At 40.8% G+C, this 19,938-nt stretch overlaps 1 protein-coding gene across 4 annotated transcripts in view; it reads right to left on the bottom strand.

Annotated features, from left to right (window-relative positions):
* SMYD3 (SET and MYND domain containing 3) overlaps positions 1-19,938 on the bottom strand; it is a 430,287-nt gene that overhangs the window by 215,083 nt on the left and 195,266 nt on the right. The window lies entirely within an intron of this gene.

Genomic DNA, 19,938 nt, shown 5'->3' with positions numbered 1-19,938 from the left:
CACCTCTGACCTATGGAATTCTAGTCCAGCCCTATATTCAACTCTTGAGCTCATAGCTGTAGCTATCGGCATGAATAAGACTTCTTAAAGTTTATGCTTTCCAAGTTAGAAGATAAAACAAATTACAGACCTACTTTTGTCCATCTGATCATTTAATTTAAGCACCATTATAGGGAGGCTCTTCCCAGACATCATCCTGGCATGCCTAATTCCTATCTAAAAGAGCACAATCCCCTGCTGGCACAGGGGCTATTAAGTAAAGAAATCTCTTATATACAGAAATAATTGGGTTCAACCATCATTCTCCAATATATATTTAACAAGTAATGCGGTATGGCTGTTGTGCATGTCATTGTGTGGCTGTGAATCAGAGTCATATTCAAGGAATATAAAATTAGACATTCATTTTGCAGTATTTATGATGCAATGTATGAACACAGGTGCTTGCTGAGCAATGATGAGACTAAAAGCCAGACATGTGCACTGAATAACGTAAATAATTCAACTCCTGTTTGCTCTTCAGAAGTGCTGAGGATCTACAACTTTGAGCTGCAAATGCTCAACTCTATCAGCTGTCAGGTGCATGTCTCCCCTCAACAAACTGCAGGATAGAGGCTTGAATTATTTTTGCTCAGTTCATCACATTTTAGCCAGTGTAGAAGTCTGTAGTCCACCAACAGCATAATAAAATTAACACCCACACACACCTTTCACCTTGACCTTTCAGGCCAAGAAGGTAATCATCCCTGAAGGCAAAGGAGCCTGGTCTTGCTATGGAGTCAATAAACACACTGGTTTCACAGGATGCGGCCAGTTTAGCTACAAAGGCCATTCCCTGAGTGCAGGGGGGTATCACACAGAGATACCCCCAATAAAGATTCCTTCAGCTTGTAATCAGTGTTGTGGGAGTCCCAGTTAGCACTGGCTGGTAGGAGGCAAAACACCTGCTGGTATCTTCTCTTCTCAGCTCTCTCCAAGTACGCTTTCAACAACTGGGAGAGCTGGCTCACATATTATACTTTCTGCTGTAATCCTAAGCCAACCTGACCCCTTTGGTACTTGACTTCATTCCAGTCTCCTAATTTCACTTGCTCCTGGCTCTTGCAAATCCTGAGAGCACACACTTCTTAATATCTGAAATACATCTACTTGAAATCATGCTGCCAAAATAGATGTACATACTTCTAACTTGATGCAAAAGGATAACTAGCATTTAAAAAGTAAAGCAAGCATAAGGCAGGCAGTGTTTTCCTGCTGACAAGTGTGTAAGACAATGTAGCAGACATGCACTTTTGAAATGCAGGTGGGCTTTTATTCCTGGCAGTGCAATGAGAGTGGTAGTCCCAGATATGGGGAGATTGACCCCCAAAAAAGGGATTTGCAGTGATACAACACAGGGGAAGCCTGGAGCAAACTGGCACGATCTAGAAAGCTGGAACAGAGCCAGACAAATTATGGCCCAGGCTCTTTGGAGCCCTGTCTGAAATCGAAGCTGCTCCCCGCTTTGGTGGGAACTGCACAGGAAAAGGATGAATGAGGGTAGATGACAGGTATAGCCTTCAGTGTGCATGCAAAAGGGTACAAATTACAATCCCTCGAGCATACAGAGGCAAAGCAAGGTTCACAATGCCTTATTATATTAAGCCACATTATGAAAATGACTGTTTACATTGGTTCATTAATGTTTGTACAAGGCTGTGAACGTGCAAACTGGTAACTATCAGCACAGGCATCAGCATGGTCTCTTGACTTTGACATGTTCCTGAGTGTTGTAACAAAAGAAAATACACTTTAATAATAACAATTATTGCCCATGAAAAGTGGTGTTTAGCATATTGTCTCTCTATATCACTTCTGACCATTGAAACTAGGTCAGAAACTGATATCATTAGTGGATATTGTTATCCTGACCAATTTATTTCTTCCAGAAGACAAAATATGCACAATCATCAATAAATTAACAAACTAACCCACTAAACTAGCACATTTAACACTGCAAGGCTACGTAGGTGCTGTGTTGTTAAAATACCTTTAGTCAGATTTGGTACAATGCCTTACATTGTACTGCCTGGTGAAAGGAAGGTTATTTCTCAGCTTTCTACTTTTTCTTTTAATTTTTTAATTCTTTCAGAACTGCAGCAGACCTCAAATCAACATGAGGTTTTAGGAGGAAGTGCTAAGATCTATTGCCTAAAGCAAGTACCCCAACATGTCAGAAAGTCAATTTTGTTTGAACACCAGCTAGAGCAGTAAACACTATAAACAGAAGAAATACACATCCTCAGCTCTGCCGGATGAAAGAGTGAAAGCAAGGGGGACTGTGAGTAAGTCTCTCCCCCAACCTCCGTGCCCTTGCAGGGCAGGTCCTTCTCTCCAGACAAGCTCTCAGCTGAGCAACACCTGCTCGTTTCCTGGATCAATGCAAATTCTACAAAGTCTTTCTGAATGCACTTTCACGTGTCTCTGTCTGCCATCCCGAAAGGTTGGCTGTGTCTCTCTGCCTCTCCCGGCAGCGGTCTGGCTGCAGAGGCACTGCTCACCTTGCGCGCTTGTCAGCTCTGCTGCACCCACCTCTCCTCGACGGGCTTCTTCAGTGGCGCTCGGGGAGAGAGCAGCCTGCCTTGTGCCCCAAAGGCACCCACTGAAAGGGGGGCACAGGGGCCGGGGCAGGCTTCCCCTCTGCTTCTCAGCTACAGCCTGTTAAAGGAGCATATGGCCTGCTGCAGAAGGGAAACTGTTCAACTGCAGTCAGTTTAATAATGAAAACCCTTGAAGACTGGTGTTGGGACCAATCTCACTTAATACTAGTATTAATGACATTGGCACAAAAATATAAAAGCAAACAAATAAATTTCCTGAGACCTAAATGTCTGGAGACTTTGTCAATACAAGGAGGATCGGAGGCTCACACAGCAAGAGCTGGATTACCTGGAGGGGTAATAGAAACGGGATGAAATTTAATAGCAGTGGGCAAGGTCAGAAGCTTTGGAACTAATAACAAGACTTTCTGCTATAAACTACAAGGTTGTCAGCTGGAGGAGCTATGTAGGGAGAAGTGTATTTGTAGAATATGGGATGTCTGCAAATCATCAGCCATGAAAAGAGTAAACCCATCAGGTGATGTATCCTCAGAAGAGCAAAGGAAGATTAATTCCCATGGTAAAACCCCCTGTGAAAGCTCCCATCCTTTGAAACACTATGTACAATGCCAGCCATATTCCAGAAAGAGTCCTTCCAACCAAAACAGGCCCAGAAATAGGCTTCAAAATTATCAATATAACATTCTGAGGCAACAGGACTAAACAACCTCACCTTTTACCCTGGCAAGAGCAGGACAAGAATGACAGTATTCCTGTCTGCTCATTTACCAGGCAAATTAAACAGTCCAAAGGGGGTTTTAAGCTAAAAGACACACAGGTACAAATTTTAGAAGAATATAAGAAAAAACCTGTCTAGCAGCAAAGTTCTGGAAGTGCCTCCCCACCAGAGTCCCATCATCTTAGGTGGGATCTGAAAAATTCATAGAAAGGTGAAGGTCAGGGGAGTAACTTGATGAAACAGGATGAGATTTACAGTAGGAAAACTACTACCTATATGCTACATATTAGCATTGTTATCCAACACTTTTCTCTGTGTTTCTCTGCAGCAAACATCCACAAAATTTGTTTATTTTTTTAGCATTTCTGAATAGCAGTGGCAAGTTTTTTTCTCCTCTATTTCTTGCAAAACTGCCAATAGCTTTTTTGCTTTTCACACTAACACTGTAATGGTGCATCTCTCAAACACCTGAAGGTACACCTGACAGCTTGTCTCCTGATGGGCCCCACAGAAGCTCTCTGCAACACAGAAAAGTAGGATGTGCCCATTCTGCCTTGCTCCAGCTGCCTCCTCTCAGCTCACTGTTATTATTTTTGTAAATGGTGCATTCCTTCAAATCTGTGCTGTCTGTCGCACTTCCCTAGCCTACAAATAATGCGACGTGCCACCTGGAAGAAATACATCATTTGCACTGCTCCCTCCACCTAGATGCCTTTGCAGACACATCCCTTCCCATTAAATGAGACCACTTGCTGTAGAGCAACCCTGTCCTTAGCCTTGCACCACAATAATTGCTGAAGGATTATGCCTCACAGTCAGAGGGGGAAAGCATGCAAAATACAAATCAGGCTGTTAAAAAACCTCAACCCTGTGACAAACAAAATCAGCAACAAAAAAAGGAGGCTTGACAAATCGTGTAAATAAGGCATCAGCAAGTTTTTTGAGGAAAGAGTTAAAGCAAGTAAAGAAAAAGTAGAGTAAAGAGAGGAGCATTCCTGATCTCAAGTTCTAGAAGTACCAGAGGCACACACAGCTCCTCAGAGCTCTACCCGTGCCTGAAAGTGATTTCAGGAAGCTAGAAAAATCTCATCAATGGTGCTAAAGACAGTGGCTATTTATTCCATGTTTTCCTTGACAAAAGCCACGCGCTACAGAAACAGCTGCTAGAGAAGGACAGCCAACGGCTCAGAGCTCCAGCTTGGATGGTTAGTAGAAAGAGCAGAAAAACAGCTAAATTAAATGGGCAGAAAATGAAGACCTTCCTTCAGAGGGATGTGTCCTCAGTCCCCAGATAATCAAATAGCAAAGGCATTTCTTGAGAGAGATGTTTACTGTTGAAAATTTTAATTTAATCAGATTAGGTTTGGTAAACATTTAAACAGAAAAAACCAAGAGCATTCTCATTTCTTCAGTCTTCAATACTAAACCTGAAATGTTTCTATGCCCCTGAACTAGAATATGATAGAATGCTAATTTTGCCAGACTTCGCCTCAAACTAGAATGATAGAAAATTTCAAAATGTCCAGCTCTCCTGGGGAATGGAAATTCCAATTTCCAGTCAGCTCTCTCAGGTATCACTAACAAAATTAGACTTTGGAATTTCTCCACACCTAAGTTCACTTTAAGTGGGCTCACAGGGTTTCTGTCTTTCACCGAGAAAATTTATGCATTTATTGTATAACTAATAGCAGCCACTGACCTCTTCTGTTGCACCTTACAAGGACAGCTTTATTTTGCAGGCTGGAAACAAATGGTCCTTTCTCAAATGTTAGGTGCCATCTGCTAAGCCTCGAATGTAAATGAACAAAAAGACATTTGCAGAATACAACCCACAAGCAGGATCAATTCCTCCTGACACCATATCTATTACCTAGCCTTCCCTTCACTTTTCTAACACCATCAGACTCAAGCCCAGTGTTCAAAGCTGCATTTAGTTTGTAATTAAAACAAGCAAAGGTTTGATTTCTCTTGTTCCCTCTGATAAACCAGCAAGGGTCTTTTTCACCTGCTCTAGGAGAACCACTTAAAAATTCCAAAGGCCTTAAAAATTTCAGTATAATGAGCTCAAAAAAAAGTTCAAGAGAAACAATTTCCCCACTTCTTTAAGGTTTCCATGTTAAAATCAGTCTTTCACAATGACTGCACATTAGAAAACTGAAATTGGTGCCAACATGAACTCTACACTTAGATCACAATAAGAATTAATGAGCTTGCTTTTCACCTTCATCTCCCCCTTCTTCAATGCTTTCCTCCCCCTCCCAAATAAATGAGCCATGCTCCTAATAAAGTGCTTGAAAGGAAGGCTGGGAAATTTAATAATAAAAAGCTCTCTGAAATTAAGTTTCTGGCAGTGCTTTAAAAAAGAAAATGTTATTACTTGGTCCTTTGCTTTTCCCCAAAGCAAATTTCAGTCCTTTGAGGACAGCACAAATATAAAGCAGATAATTTACAAACCTTTTATTCGGCAATTTGCCTGGTCCAAATAAGCAACTATAATAGGAATTGCCAACCAAGTATTTTAAAGATTCTAGTATAGGAAGAGAAACTGCATATTGCATAAGAAGAAAGTCTCTGTCTAAACTATCAAATACTAGACTTTCAATAGGGAGTAAATTGTTGAATATGTTAATTTTCATAGGAAATAGAAGGGAGCATTAAGAACTGAAAACCCAACAATAATTGCTGGAGTTCTTATCATATAATAAGTTTCCTAATCTCAGCTCTTTTGCATTTGCTGTATTGAACATGACAAAGGGGAAAATACCAAGAGTTTGCCTTAGACTGTTCAAGTCCAGAACCACAAATGAGGAGATATTCGGTGAAGCAAACCCAGAATTTTGCCTCTGCTCATGTCTTATCAAAAAGAGTTATCAAAATACTCTTGACAATTTAGAAAACTGAAAAATGTCAATTAAATTTTGAAAACTTAATCAGGAAAACAGAAGCAAGGCTAATTCTCTAATTTTGCAACAGCTACAGTGTCTTAGACTGTTTCTTACATAGCTCTCAAAGAACAGTGTACAAAAAATCAGACTCCATTGAATTCTCTAGGAATTTTCCTGTTACATCCATTGGGTCAGGATTGTGCGATAAAGCAATACATAATTCTGTAGAATTATTTATCAAGGGACCTACAGACTAGGTTCTCATGTCCTCTCTCATAGTTAATAGTCGTATCATTTTGCATCATCAGAAATGTATATCATTCTGCAAGATTCACGCTTTATTCCTTAATCACTTCCAGTGACTATTTTGGACTACTTACCACTCACCAGCAAAAAGAACAATGATTTTGTGCTCTGTCCCTCTACACTTCACATGCCTCAGACAGATGGTTGGTTCCACTAGCCGAGTCAAAAGAAATAAAAGGCTGAAGTGTGTGGGAAAGCATCTTCCCGTGTAAAAATACTAGGATTTTTAAGCTGGCTTTTTTTGAATACCACTGTAAAATACCTTAGCAGGAAGAAAGTTTTTTATTTTGGATTACTTTGTTACTCAAGCTGCATTGGTCACCTGAGGCATGCCTACTTGTGGTTCCAGAAACACTGTCATTTGTAGCCATGTGCATACGTTGATTTCAGTATTTGCATTGTATCCCATCCTCCTCCTGTCCCTTCATTATAACCACCTTCTTTCTTCTAAAATACAGCACGATACTTCAGAAAAATACACCAGAAAAGATGTATTCACAAAACTTAAAAAGAAACCCAAACCAAAAATCCCACTTGAAGATAGACTCCCCAATTCAGAGATATTCAGAACTGGAGGTTTGGCTCATGACAGCCTACATCACATGGATCCAGAAAGATTTGTAATATTTGGACACTGGTCTGTGACTAGGATAAAAATCGTGTAAACACATGCTTTGGTTTGATGAGTGAAACTGAACTGCCATTAGTCAAAAGAGTACCTTGCACACACACAGAGCAATCGTTCTGTTCCAAGTTCAAGGTCCGCAAGCTTTGTTGAACTTGGCTGTTCCTACCCTCTACCCTAAAAAAGCTCCCCAGTCATCAACCCAACACATTCAACAAGCAGTGAGATTCTTCCCACCCAGAAGCTGAGAAACAGGATGTCAGCTCAACCGTGCACAAGTATGTGCAATCCAGTCAGATAATATGTTCAAACTACAAAGCCTCACGTGGACCATGCATAAATGGATGCAAGCAGGTGACTGTGTGAGTTGAACATCAAATACAGGATTATCCTCCTTTGTAAAAAATTAATTCCACCAAACCAATGACTTCTATATCAAAAAGGCAGTAGGTGATTCTTAGGAGCTTTAAAACCCTTTGGGTTTTTCTGTCAGTAGTAGCCTTCCATGAGACTGAAGGATGGCTGTAGGATATATAAAAAGTTAATGACTCCCTAGCTTCTGGCACACTGTGAAAGGTTGGCTACAAGCTTTTTAATCATACTATAATTTCTAGCAGGAACATGCAAAAAACATGTAGCACAGCATTTACTATAAGTAAAAATTCAACCCCTTTCCAGCAGTTGCATAGTGCAGTCAGCAAGTCACTTCTAGCCTGCAAAGGCTCTATGTGTGGTGCCCAACAGAATTCATCAACCACAGCAGTCATCAGCAGGGCCAGCTGATTGCCTGGGCAGCAGCCAACACAGAGATGGCTTCAGCTGTTGATGGAGCAGGAATGACCATCCAGGACCCAAAGGCACGAGACATCCAGAACCGCCTGCTCCAGTCCTCCCCATTGCTCTGCCCAGCAGCAGGAGGCCACTGCAAGATCTGACAGCCCGGGGCCTAAGCAGAAGAACAATACACCTGTGTGCACACCAGCAGGTATAAGTTCAGGAAAAGGAGAAGCTAAATCTCCTGTCCTGACTTGGTAAAAACTCTTTCCCCCTTCTGACCAGGGGACTTTGGCCCTTAAAAGCAAACCCACATCACACCCTGTGGTGGCAGGATGCACAGCTCTGCTGCCCTCCTACGTAGATCAGAGTTGCGTAATCACATCTAAAGCAGAAGGTTGGTCCTGCAAGACTCATTTTGTAACACTTTTACTATTAATTAATTAACCAGTTTATGTATGCAGTGAATTCAATCCAACAATCACATAGCAGACATTTCTGTAACGTAATTAAGCCACAGAATATGGATAAAGTCATACAGATACGTCCAGAGATTATGTCCACCAGAGCATATGACTGGTTCAGGAAAACACTTTCAATAGACAGAGAATATACAGGGCAACATCTTCATCTGGGTAAGTTAGTGTTCCTCACCTAATGCCAGTAGTAAAATCCATCAGTGCATAGTAACTAAGCATTTGGGCCTCTGGATTTTGCAGGGGGTTATGATATTAACATACATATCCCAGTTATCAGCCTTGTAAAATAAAAATAGGCTGAGAAATTTCAGGATTGGATTTAGAGTTTCAGATTGACAACCCATTAGGTCTTGTGCAAGTTTAGATGTGGAGAGATCAAAATTTTGCAATCTATGCTAATGACACCTTGACGTTTACAGGCAGCGAGCTTGTAAGACTATTCATTCATTTTTGACTGAGAACAGTTGAGAAGAGGTATACATGTATCAGAACCAGAAAGCTGGCTCTGACATCCATTTCGCAATTTGTATGTTGCCTGTCCAACAACAGCAAAGCATTCAGATGGATCAAAGGTACAAATTCTGACCCATTTTTCACATGCTGATACAATGCTATTGGAAATTGTGTTTTTAAAGTGGCCGGGATTTTCAAAAGTCTATGAATAATTTCTAAACAGCTTCTTCCAAATTTAGAAGAAGAAATGAATTTAGAAGAAGAAATGAAGTTATTCTTCAACCACTAGTTTAAATAAAATTCAAGTTTGAGACTCTACAAGTGGAACTTCGAAATACAGATTTTAAAAAGAAGTTACATATGCCAGAATTTCGGATTTACATTCAAGCATCACTTCAACCTTAACTACCAGATCACTTATTTGATGTAACTGATAATGTAAAACAATACCTGTTTTATTCTTTTACTTTAACTGTAAATCTTTTAATCACATTCTGTACACAAAATTTAGCAATGAAATATGTGTAACTAATGTTACTGAAATATTCCATATAATCTTGATTCTAGCTTGATTTCTCTCTCACATACAGAGCTGTAAAAAATACACATGAAAGATTTTATCAGTGGAGATTTTATCGATAGTGATGTTAAACGAAGAAATCTATGAAGGCTTATAGAAACCTCCTTTCCCCTCACTGGAAATGTCAGAGATCTGTCAGATAACCCCTAAGAATAAGAATTTTGCATGTAGGTTTCTGATTCAGCTGCAAGTAAATTGCTACAACATGTTGCCAGACAGCTCTCTATGCTCTGAGAACTAGAGGAGGCTTAGAAACAAACCCTCATCTCCACACTAAATGTGTAAGTGCAGAATGGTTAAAAAGCATCCTCTTCTCCCTCACAAGAGCAACAAGGAAAGGTCCTTCCATGCCAGCACTGGTGGCATATTTAAGGCTGCGGTGAGGCTTGAGGTATCCAGTCCTCCCTCGCTTCTACAAATGTCTCTTTCAGCAAGACCTGTTAGCACAGGCTGTTAGCTGTCTCCTATCTCACAGGCAGCCTAAAGCACTTTCAAAATCTTGTGTCTCTTAAACAGAATGGAAGACACACACTTTTCTGGTTTAGCTTAATTAAAGCAGGTCCCTCTGATAAAAGGCTGGGTTATATCTTTAATTATGCCACATAATAAAATCAGGTTTTGCCCTGATAGACATACCTAAAGCTGGTTTTTCCCCCTCATGAATGGGAACTGTGTGTTAATACCAAGAGCAAAAAGAGCTCAGTGAAAGCTGACAAAGTGTGTATAATCCTTGGATGACTTAGAAAAGCCAGAATCCATAAGCAACTCTGTGTAAGGAGGATTCTGAAGTGGAGAATCTCATCCTGAATGATGCTACTTTTCAGAGGTGAAAGGAGAGTAGAGAGAGATTATCCCTCTACATCTTATTCACGCCTGGTATAAAATAAAGTGGGCATTGAAACAAAACAAAACAACAAAACAAAACAAAACATGTAGCTTATGGATCCACTACTGAGCTGAGCAGACTGCTGGGAGGAGAGCTGCTCTGCTCCTGAGAAGGAATGATTCACAGCTTTTAGCACCAAGGGGAAATACAGTTTTCATGCCACCTTCCTGTGAGGTAATTAACTGAGACCTTCAGCTTTACTCAGCTGATTCTTCTCTCCTTAAAATGTCAGAAAATGGCCTTCTCCAGATTCAGAGTGAATCCTGAAGTCAGTAACTAAATACAAATTCAGACATCATACAGTGGACTCCATACTTCTGGAGCCTGCTTCTGGTGGGCTTCACAGGACTGATGGGAAGGCTTTGGCTGAGGAGGAAGAGCTGGATTTGGTCTTTCATTAACACCAGGCTGCATTTCACCAGAGAAGACATGCCACTCCACCATACATCACCTGCTTTGACAACAGCAAAGAAGTCTGGGAGAAGTGGTACTTGCTCCTATTTGAAGAATCTTCAACAGAAGGCAAGCAAGGCAACGCATTGAGGGCACGGAAACAACCCCCAGGATAGAGCTTTGACGCTGATGTCTCTGAAGCGGGAGGCACGCGGCACAGCGGGCTGTACGTCCCAGTGCCGGGGAGGACAGCTGCCTCCTGGGTCTCTGCGTGTATTGCTGCCACTGCGCAGGACGGCTCTCTGCAGCTCAGCTCCCCTCCAACCACTGCACCCTGCCTTTTGATATTATTGTCTTACGGGATTACATTTAAATTGCAGACCTCAAACTAACCTGGAAAGTTAAATCCTCTGGAGAGTAAGTGTAAACAGGATTACCCATAACTTCCAGTCCTTGCCCAGCTGCACCACCACGGCTCCTCTGACCTCTGCAGAGGAACAGAAATCACACAGGCAGAACAACAAAGGGCTTTGGGACGTTGTTTTGGTTTTTTCCTCTCAGGAGAAAGGAAGACAGAGGTAAGGGACACTACTTGTTAATATTTTTATTCTGCCTGTTCGCTTCTCTCTCTTCTGGCTTGTGGTATTTCTGCTGCTGCTGCTGACGGAGGTCTCCCACGTTTCCTCACAGAGGGGACAGCACATGAGAGCCACTCTGGCAAAGACCGCCCTCCCCTTGGACACTCACACCCCTCACTCAGCTCAGTAGGGCTCTCCTACCCAGTACCAGGTTTTGTCCTTGTCCCCATCCTGCAGCAGGAGCAGCTGCTCCAGCCCACACCCTTCATCTGTGGTGCTGCTCACGCTGCTGCTAAGTCACCCCGCAGCTCTACCTGGGAGCTTTCACACCACCCTGATTGGAGTTTTCGTTGCCTTCCTGGCCCCTCAGACACCAGCACCTCAGAGGATTATAATTCTGCTAGTTCAAGCAATAATTGCAATTGATAATTGGATAAGCAGAACTGAAGTAATACTTCAGGATGAAAGAGGAGATTTTTAAACAGAAAGTGACTCGTTGCTTTGAGAAGGATGGTATAGCCTTATGTTGTCAGTTCCTATACTGATATCTACAGGGAAAAACACCTCTTACAGTCCTTTGAGAGAGACCTGCAGCTACCACCAGAGAATAGCTGAAGTTAAACACTCCTAATTCCACTTTGGTTCTGCATTTCAGACTTCAGAAATGTTTGGACTGGCCAATTCAAGAGATGGATCTTAATCCAAAGTCTGGACCAAGTCCAAGCCCAGAGTAAAGGTAGTAAAAAACCTCTGGGGTCCTTGGGGTTTAGTGTTCAAAACATCCTAAAACATCCTAGTTGTGTTACTGGCACTGACAAGACACATAATTCTCAGAAACTGTGATCTCTTCATTAGATGCAATCCTACAGCAACTGAAGCTTTTCTCACCTGCATTTCAGTCAATAGGTCTTTAAAATCTTTATGCCCACATATGAAGTGGGGCTACTGTTTCAGAACTGCATCTGTCTTGTACACTAACCAGCACTAAAGACTTTTGCCCATAGAGTTTGCTTATTATTACCCTGAATCTCCTGACAATTCCCGTATTACACTATATGGCTATATACTTGCCTTTATGTATCTCTTGGCTCCTATTGTAAATGTAGGAACTTTCCTGTACCTTCCTGTAACTAATCCTTGTAGATAAAACAAAAGAAAACAGACAAAAGTAGCAGTAAAAATATTTTCTGTCAATACAAACAGCTGAGGTAATGGCCTAGACACATTCCTCCCAGAGGATGGGAGATGCCCCTCGGATTAGATTTCAGTGTAGTAGGAAGTAGACAATTAGATGATGAGACAGCACCTCCCACTCGGCACACTGTTTTAAATGTTTTAACTTGTTTTTAAACATAGTTTGATGACAAAGAAACTTGGTTTTCAGTTTTTAAAACAATCAACTTAACTTCTAAGTGCAACTGAATTCCCCATTCATTCCAGCACTCAGAAAATATTTCTTTGTCTTAATACACACCATCACACAGTGTTAAGTGCAATTTCCCATTTATTAGTGTTTATTTATATTTAATGCATATTCATCGTAAACTCCTCCCTCCCTTCCAATGAATAAAATTGCTTTATAATTATGTGAAAATCCTCTATATTATGGAGCATCTACATGTAAATTATTTTGTTCTCAAAACATAAATAAGAATAATAACCTTGGTTTTGTGAAGATCACTACAAAGATCTTCAATCTGTTGAAGAGTGAAGCATGAGCCATAGTGTGTATCCCTCTTAAATCCTATATAAGCTGTCAAAACTCTGATTCTTCAGCTCAGTTGGCTTAAAAAAACCAACACAAACAAAAACCACTCACATTTGTTTAATTCATTCTCTACTGTACATATAACCCAAGATGGCATTCTGTCAGACAGACAGCTGGCAACAAGGTTGCCTGTCTCTGTTTTGCAGATATTTGTAGTTGCCAGCTATTTGGAACGGTCCCCAGTCTTGTCTCACAGCAAGTCAGGCTGTGTACCCAGCTGGCATCGAGCCACAGCCATCATAGCAAACTGTAAAAGACCATGAAGAAGCAACAGATTTCCACAGAAAGAAAGAAAAAAAAGAAAAAAAAAGGGAAGAAGAAACTGGACTGTGAAGTGTAAAAAAAAAGTTTAAGGTACTCAGAATGAAAATCCCTTCAAGAATTTCTTTCTCTACCTCTGGATTTCAGAATATCAGCTGGTTTGGGATCATCTGTCCTTTCAGTGCAAGCATTACCAGCTTGCAGCTGGGAAAGCTGTCTAATCCCATCCTCCTGATTACATTAAGAGAATTTATAGCAGGTCCTTGAGCTGTTACGTGATTCTAGACAGATGACTTCTAAACAATAACTTCTTTAGGACATTCAAAACGGCACAGACTCTGAACAAGTGAAAATAATTTTGAAGTAATGCACTTTCAAGGGAACAATTTCAACTAATCTTATACTCTGCTGAACTCCTAATTAGCTTTTACTGTGTTAACACACAGTAAGGAGATGCAGAAATGACTATAGACATATTGATTAATCAGCCTGTTTGGCAACAGTTGGGGTGATGAAAATGTAAGTTCTGCATGCCGGAGAGCACGCCCAGCAGCAAGCTCAAAGGGAACCGTGGCACTGCTGTGCCACTGAGGCAGGGACTCGGGCACACCAGGCAGCTCCTGCCTTACCACTACCAAACCAAACCACAGACACGCTTCACAGGAACTGCAGAGAAATTTACAGTGGGTCTTCAGCACCAGCTGCACCAATTTCTCTGCACAGAAACACTCAGCTGGAACAGGGAGTGAAATCCCGTACTAGAGCATCATGGATTTAATAGCCACTTAATGCATTAGTGGCAAAGCCACAAACAGTTTGAGCAGGCCTTCACCAAAATGATATTATCAAAGCAGAGGCAGGAATTATGCAGCCATTGAAGGGACAGGAGTCATTCAGAAATCACAGGAAACCAAGGGCAGAGGGCCATGAGAACTGCAGTGCTGATGGATAATGAAGAGAGAACTCAAAGTGAAAACAAAATTCAAATTCCAGTCCTCATATTTGGCCATGTATTGAGCTGCAGCTGCTGACACTCACTTGCAACACAGGGAAAGGTTACTTTTAAACAAGAAACTTCCAGGACTATGCAACTGTTTCTAGGAATTCAGGATTTTGCAGAGTACAAATCAGATTTGCCATTGGTACCCTGGACTGTTGTCTTCATGGGCTGTCAAACTGTCTGCATCTGTATGTTTACTTACTGATTCACTTGTCACCTGCCTGAAAAGAAAACAGCTTAAAAACTTTGTTTTAATAGAGAGTGTAGAAGGAAACATAAAAGAGTACATTATGAAAATACCTTCTAAAGCATCTGTTATAAACCCCTTCTTTCATTTATTGCTTAAGGGATGGCAGCAGGTGTCACATGCTCTGAAGCTGGTGAAGAATCAATTCTTTACTGCAAAGCTCATCAGCAATGTCAGACTCCAAACATGGGCATGGTTCATTAGTTACTTAGCCAGTCTAAAATCCCCAAACTTGGACTTAGTCTAAGAATTAGAGTACAGGGCAGAGACATGACAAAGACATTATCACTCATTTGAGAAAATGCTTTGAACTGGAGGCAGAGTCTCAAAGCTAGATCATGACTTTGGTACCTAATAACTGCTCTGATGTTAAAATGTGAGTTAACATGGTTTGTTAGCTGGTTTTGGTTGGGCTCCACTGATGTCTTTTTACTGATCCTTTCTCTTCTGCCATAAGGTAAGGGTGAGATAGGGACATAATTTGTATGGCAGACTGCTCTGTCCCCACTTTGGGGATGCTGCAGAATGAATATTTCTGGATTCTGAAAGCATCAGCTCTAACTCAGAATGGCAGAATAGTGTGGAAGTCCATCTCAGTTTGCTTTTGTAGGTATTTCACTACCACACCATCAGCTTTAGTCTGCATATATTAGCTCCCTTACTACAGGTAGTAATAGTAAATTTCAACTCTCCTCAACCATCTTTTCAGCCAGCACATTTCCACTATAATTCTTGAAATCCTCCCTATGTTGATGGCCATTTTTGGAGACCATGGGACAGGGAGAATTTCTTCTAGCCAGGGAGACCTATTCCATAAATCTCCCTTTGCCCACCAGTCTCAAACAGTGCTGCACACCCACCTGGTCTTTTCCTTCTTCCCCATCTCCTCCTCTTTCACCCAACAAAAAGTCCAAACTGCACTATAAGAACTAATTTTGGTAAATTAACTTTTAAGCCATTTGTCGCACTAAAGCCAGACTATCCAGTGTGCCCCACAAAACTTTTCTGGAATCATCTCTTCCACTCCCTCATCCAAGTTATAGACAGGAGTCTAAGACAGATTGTAAGTATTTTCTTTTTTTACATGAATTACTACTGATGTTTAAATTGCACATCATGTTCTCTCTACCATAGGTAATGTTTTAGCTGCTCTACTTGTTTTTTGGTCATGGTTTTTCAGAACATAATGCCCCTGTGGTACTTCACAAGTGGCTTGGCAGTTTCAGCTGAATTTTGCACATTCATCTTGCAAAGGCAATTGCAGGCAGTGAATACAGGATGCCCCAAACAAAACTGCATCCCAACACTCCCACATAGCAAGTGAAAAAGGCCAGATGCATCTCTAACTTCCAAAATGCAACTGAAGTATCCTGTTTAATTTTGAGCTTTTACATCATTTCCACTACACTGTGCATCTTTAAACTTTATGGGATCCTAACACCATTCTGGCTCCAGAAATCTTAAAGGATTACTAAATGCTGCTATGGTACTACCTTGCCTAAATTGAAAACAGCACTGTTTTTCAAGTTTTCTAACTGATCACACTCAGGAAAGATATAATCGTAGTTACCAAATGATATAAAATGACACAAAATGAGTCATTCCTTAGTCCCAGACTGCTTGACATTTACAAAATTGGTCTGATTAAAAAGGAAAAAAACCCCAAATATTACCTTGAAGGTAATTAAGCTCACACAGTTATTATCCTGGGGCTCACTGAAGAATGGTAATACAGTCATTAATTCCTAACACGGTATAATAGTCAAGGTGCAGAACACAATCCCAAAATCCTCTGCACCCCATTTCTATTTAAACTGCTTAATGTTTATTAGCTGCCTAACTGTCCAGCGTTCAACACACTGCTTGCTTCAAAACCCAAAAGGGTACTGGGGCATTACACAGCTTCACCTTAACCTGGCCTGGGGAAGCTGTACTAGGAGCAATCTTGCCACTGGAATTTTTTGACAAATTCCCCAAAAGGCTCCAGGAAACATCCTGGATTCATGTCAAAGAGCAGACAGCATATAGTAGGACTTCTCAGCTGTTGGATCTCTGTGTCTGCACTTTTGATGCCAGACCAGAATCTAATTTGCCCACTTCCCAGAAGGTTGTGGAGAAACAGCAGTTGCAGTAACATCATGCTTAAGCAATCAAAAAAATCACAGATTTTTGCCATTTTCCTTGAAAAGAAAACAAGTGAAGAAAGCTATTAAAAACTGCAAGGATTTTTCTATGAGTAACAAAGCCAAGATTCCTGTTATTTGGCTATTGATTCATAACAGTTCACCTGGACAACATTTTCAAGTTGTCCTCTGAATCATAAAGACCAAAAATTTGCATCAAGCAAGAAACATAAATAAAGTTAGCTGAACTTGCCAGTCAGTGGCCAGGAGACTATCCTTAGCTGTATATTTTATTACTGCTGTGCAGGGATCAGCTATACACATTTATCTCACAGCTCACAGCTCTTGAGCATGTGTGCCACATGGCTCATCCAAGACACAGGTCCAAGAAACTGGGCACTAAATATCTGAGATCTCTCAATAAACACAGAATCGGCAAAAATGACACTTTATTGCAACTGACTGACACTTGTAACCCCAGAGACGGAGTGCAAATTGCTGAAAACACCAGATTGGTGAGCAAGGCATGAAGAAAACATTTTATTTGGCCAGCCTCTGTGGAAGGGCAAAAATAAACCAATAAATGGAAGGATCTCCACTTGATGACACGTTACCTCCTGGCCCTGAACCAGTCCACAAGCTAGTCTAGCTTTATTGCATAGTCTCAGAAATCGTATCAGATGGTTCAACGAAAGTTTTCTTACTGTTTTGGTAAAGTGCTTAAAATGGTATCAGATCATGTTTTCTTCCCAATATTCATTAATGCTCTACCTGTCTTAAAAACTGAATAGGCAAACATAATAATGATCCCCAGAGAGATTTCACAGAACTGAAGTGATGGTGCCCTCTCCCTCATCAAAATATAAGATTTCAGCTGCTGCAACAAAACATTCACTATGATAGTGCGATGCTTCCCATGGATTTCCCTGGGTTATGTTCACTCCAGGTGTGCTAAAAACAATGCCCTTAAACCTATTTAAACATAGTACCAAAGTAAAAACCAATCATGAAAAATTTTAAATAAAATGGAATAAAATAATAAAACAAAATCTTGCAGCAAATCTGCTCCCTGCCCATACGCAGTCAGATCTGCTGATTGAGGAGCAAACCAAAGCTTTTACTTCCATCAGCAAAGCTGAACCAGCTCTCTTAACCCATGACTGCAGTTTTTCTGCCACTTCTCATAACAACAACTTTTTAACTCACTGCGTGCTCAGGACACTTGCTGCAGTCACGCCAGGAGAGCCATTCTGCGTGTTCTGACAGCATGGAAGGGACACGGCACAGGGATGTCCACAGACAATAGCCACAACCTCCCCTCTCCTGTTGGACACACACCTGCCTGAGCTTGCTGTGCATGTTGTAGGAGTGATGTGCTTTAAGCTGGGCAGGATTTCAGCAGTAGCGAGCAACCCCATTTACATGCCCAATTTTGTTCCAGATAAGCCACAAATCACCTCTCTGGCAAGCACAGATATCGAAACTTTGTACTGAAATTTTGGCTGCCCCTCAAAGCAACAAGCAGGTTAGAATGTCATGAGTTCCTATATGTGACTCGATACATATTTTAAAGCACTTCTGCATTTCAAAAATTTGTTACAGAAACCTTTTGTTCTGAGGTATTTCAAATCCTAGCTTAATAGAGAATCTAAAAAAGCAGAAGGCTATCTGCTGGTTTAAATAATTCCTAAAAAATTGCAAGACTACATTAGGCGTGTCTGTCACAAAATTAATAGATCTGTAGTAGTAATTAACTTCTAAATTAAAAAATTCATTAATTACTCACAGATTTTCAGTACATTCAACAGTATGTGTTAAAAAAAATAAACTGAGTTCAAATTAAACTTGCTATTATAGCCTTTGTTTAAAAAAAGAAAAAAGCAATTAAGTGAAGAGATTGACAATAAAATATAATATACTGCAATTGTTCATCCTGTGATCAGATATTGCCTGTTAGGAATACACTCATTTACGAGGGCAGCACTTTTTCAGCTGCCAAGAATATGTACACACAAAGGGGAGTGCTGAATGCTCCTACGAATTTAATGATTCATCTCTACTCTCAGCGACAATCTCCAAGAGCATCCACCTCGGTTGTTTCCGTGCTGTAAGAACGGTAATTAGAGAGGAGTCCAACCTCAACTCTAAATCCACATTTTCTTCATTTGAATGTGGAAGCAAGTTCCCAGTTACAACTTTGCTTGTTTTCTGTGAGAATTAAAATTTCAACACTAAAAGCTGTAGTTTCTCATGTGCAGAACAGCTTGAAAGACATTTCCACACTCAGACTCAGGTGTTTTGGCAGACACCCTTACCTACCTGCCATTCAGAGCTACCACACAACTTCCACTGAAATGCCAGATCAGAATGATTCAAAATTAGCTCAATGCCATCTTTTTCTAGACTAGGACTATGTCTCCCCAAAAAGTATGTGATCTCATTGCAGGAGTCCCATGCCTACAAGATTTTCTGAATGAATTATCACTGATTAAGGAGTTACTTCACATGCAAACTGCCAGAAGCATCTGAAAAGCCCTGTTGTCACATGATGCATAATTTCCTTCAATATTCAAAACAAAATTAAACTTAAGTTCAGGTAAGCAACAAAGATGCTTTCTTCAAATGCAGAAATGTTTTATTACATCTTTTCTCTCTATTGTATTACTGCTCCCTAGAATAGTTCATAACTCGTTTTTCACTAAGCTGTCTGTAATTTGATAGTCTAAGTGTACCCAAAGGTTCCCCTCACCCTCCTCCTATCCCTTTCATTCTCCTCCCCCTGCATTCCCAGAGCATTCATTTTTTAAATGGAGATTACCACAACACCTCGCCTCTATTCTCTTTTCAGCTAAAAATCACTAACTGTTTCACAATTTCTCAGAAATCAGTGCCAGCGCTCCATCTCACATTCCTGACCTGTCTGCATTGTACAGGCAGCCCAAAACCACACGATGCCGACGCCGTGCAGCTGCAAGGCTGCATGGTACCTGTGCGTGTGGCAGGGGAGGGAGAGGAATTAAGGTAGTTTATTGCCTTTTTCAGATACTTTGAAAATGAATGAAAATATTCTAAAAGCTGATGTGATGTGAGCAAATGAGCCATAGATAACTAGCTCCCAGAAAAGAGACTGGATTTTCTATTAACCACTTGAAATGTTCTCCAGTGGTAGCAGAACAGAAGACCTCTGCTAGGGAGAAAATAATGCAAGCTGCAACTCTACCTCCAACAAATTATATTGTTACATATTCCTACATAACTATAG

The sequence above is a fragment of the Haliaeetus albicilla genome, chromosome 13 (assembly GCF_947461875.1).
Source record: "Haliaeetus albicilla chromosome 13, bHalAlb1.1, whole genome shotgun sequence".
Classification (NCBI taxonomy): Eukaryota; Metazoa; Chordata; class Aves; order Accipitriformes; family Accipitridae; genus Haliaeetus; species Haliaeetus albicilla.
This window is presented reverse-complemented; position numbering and strand designations above follow the sequence as displayed.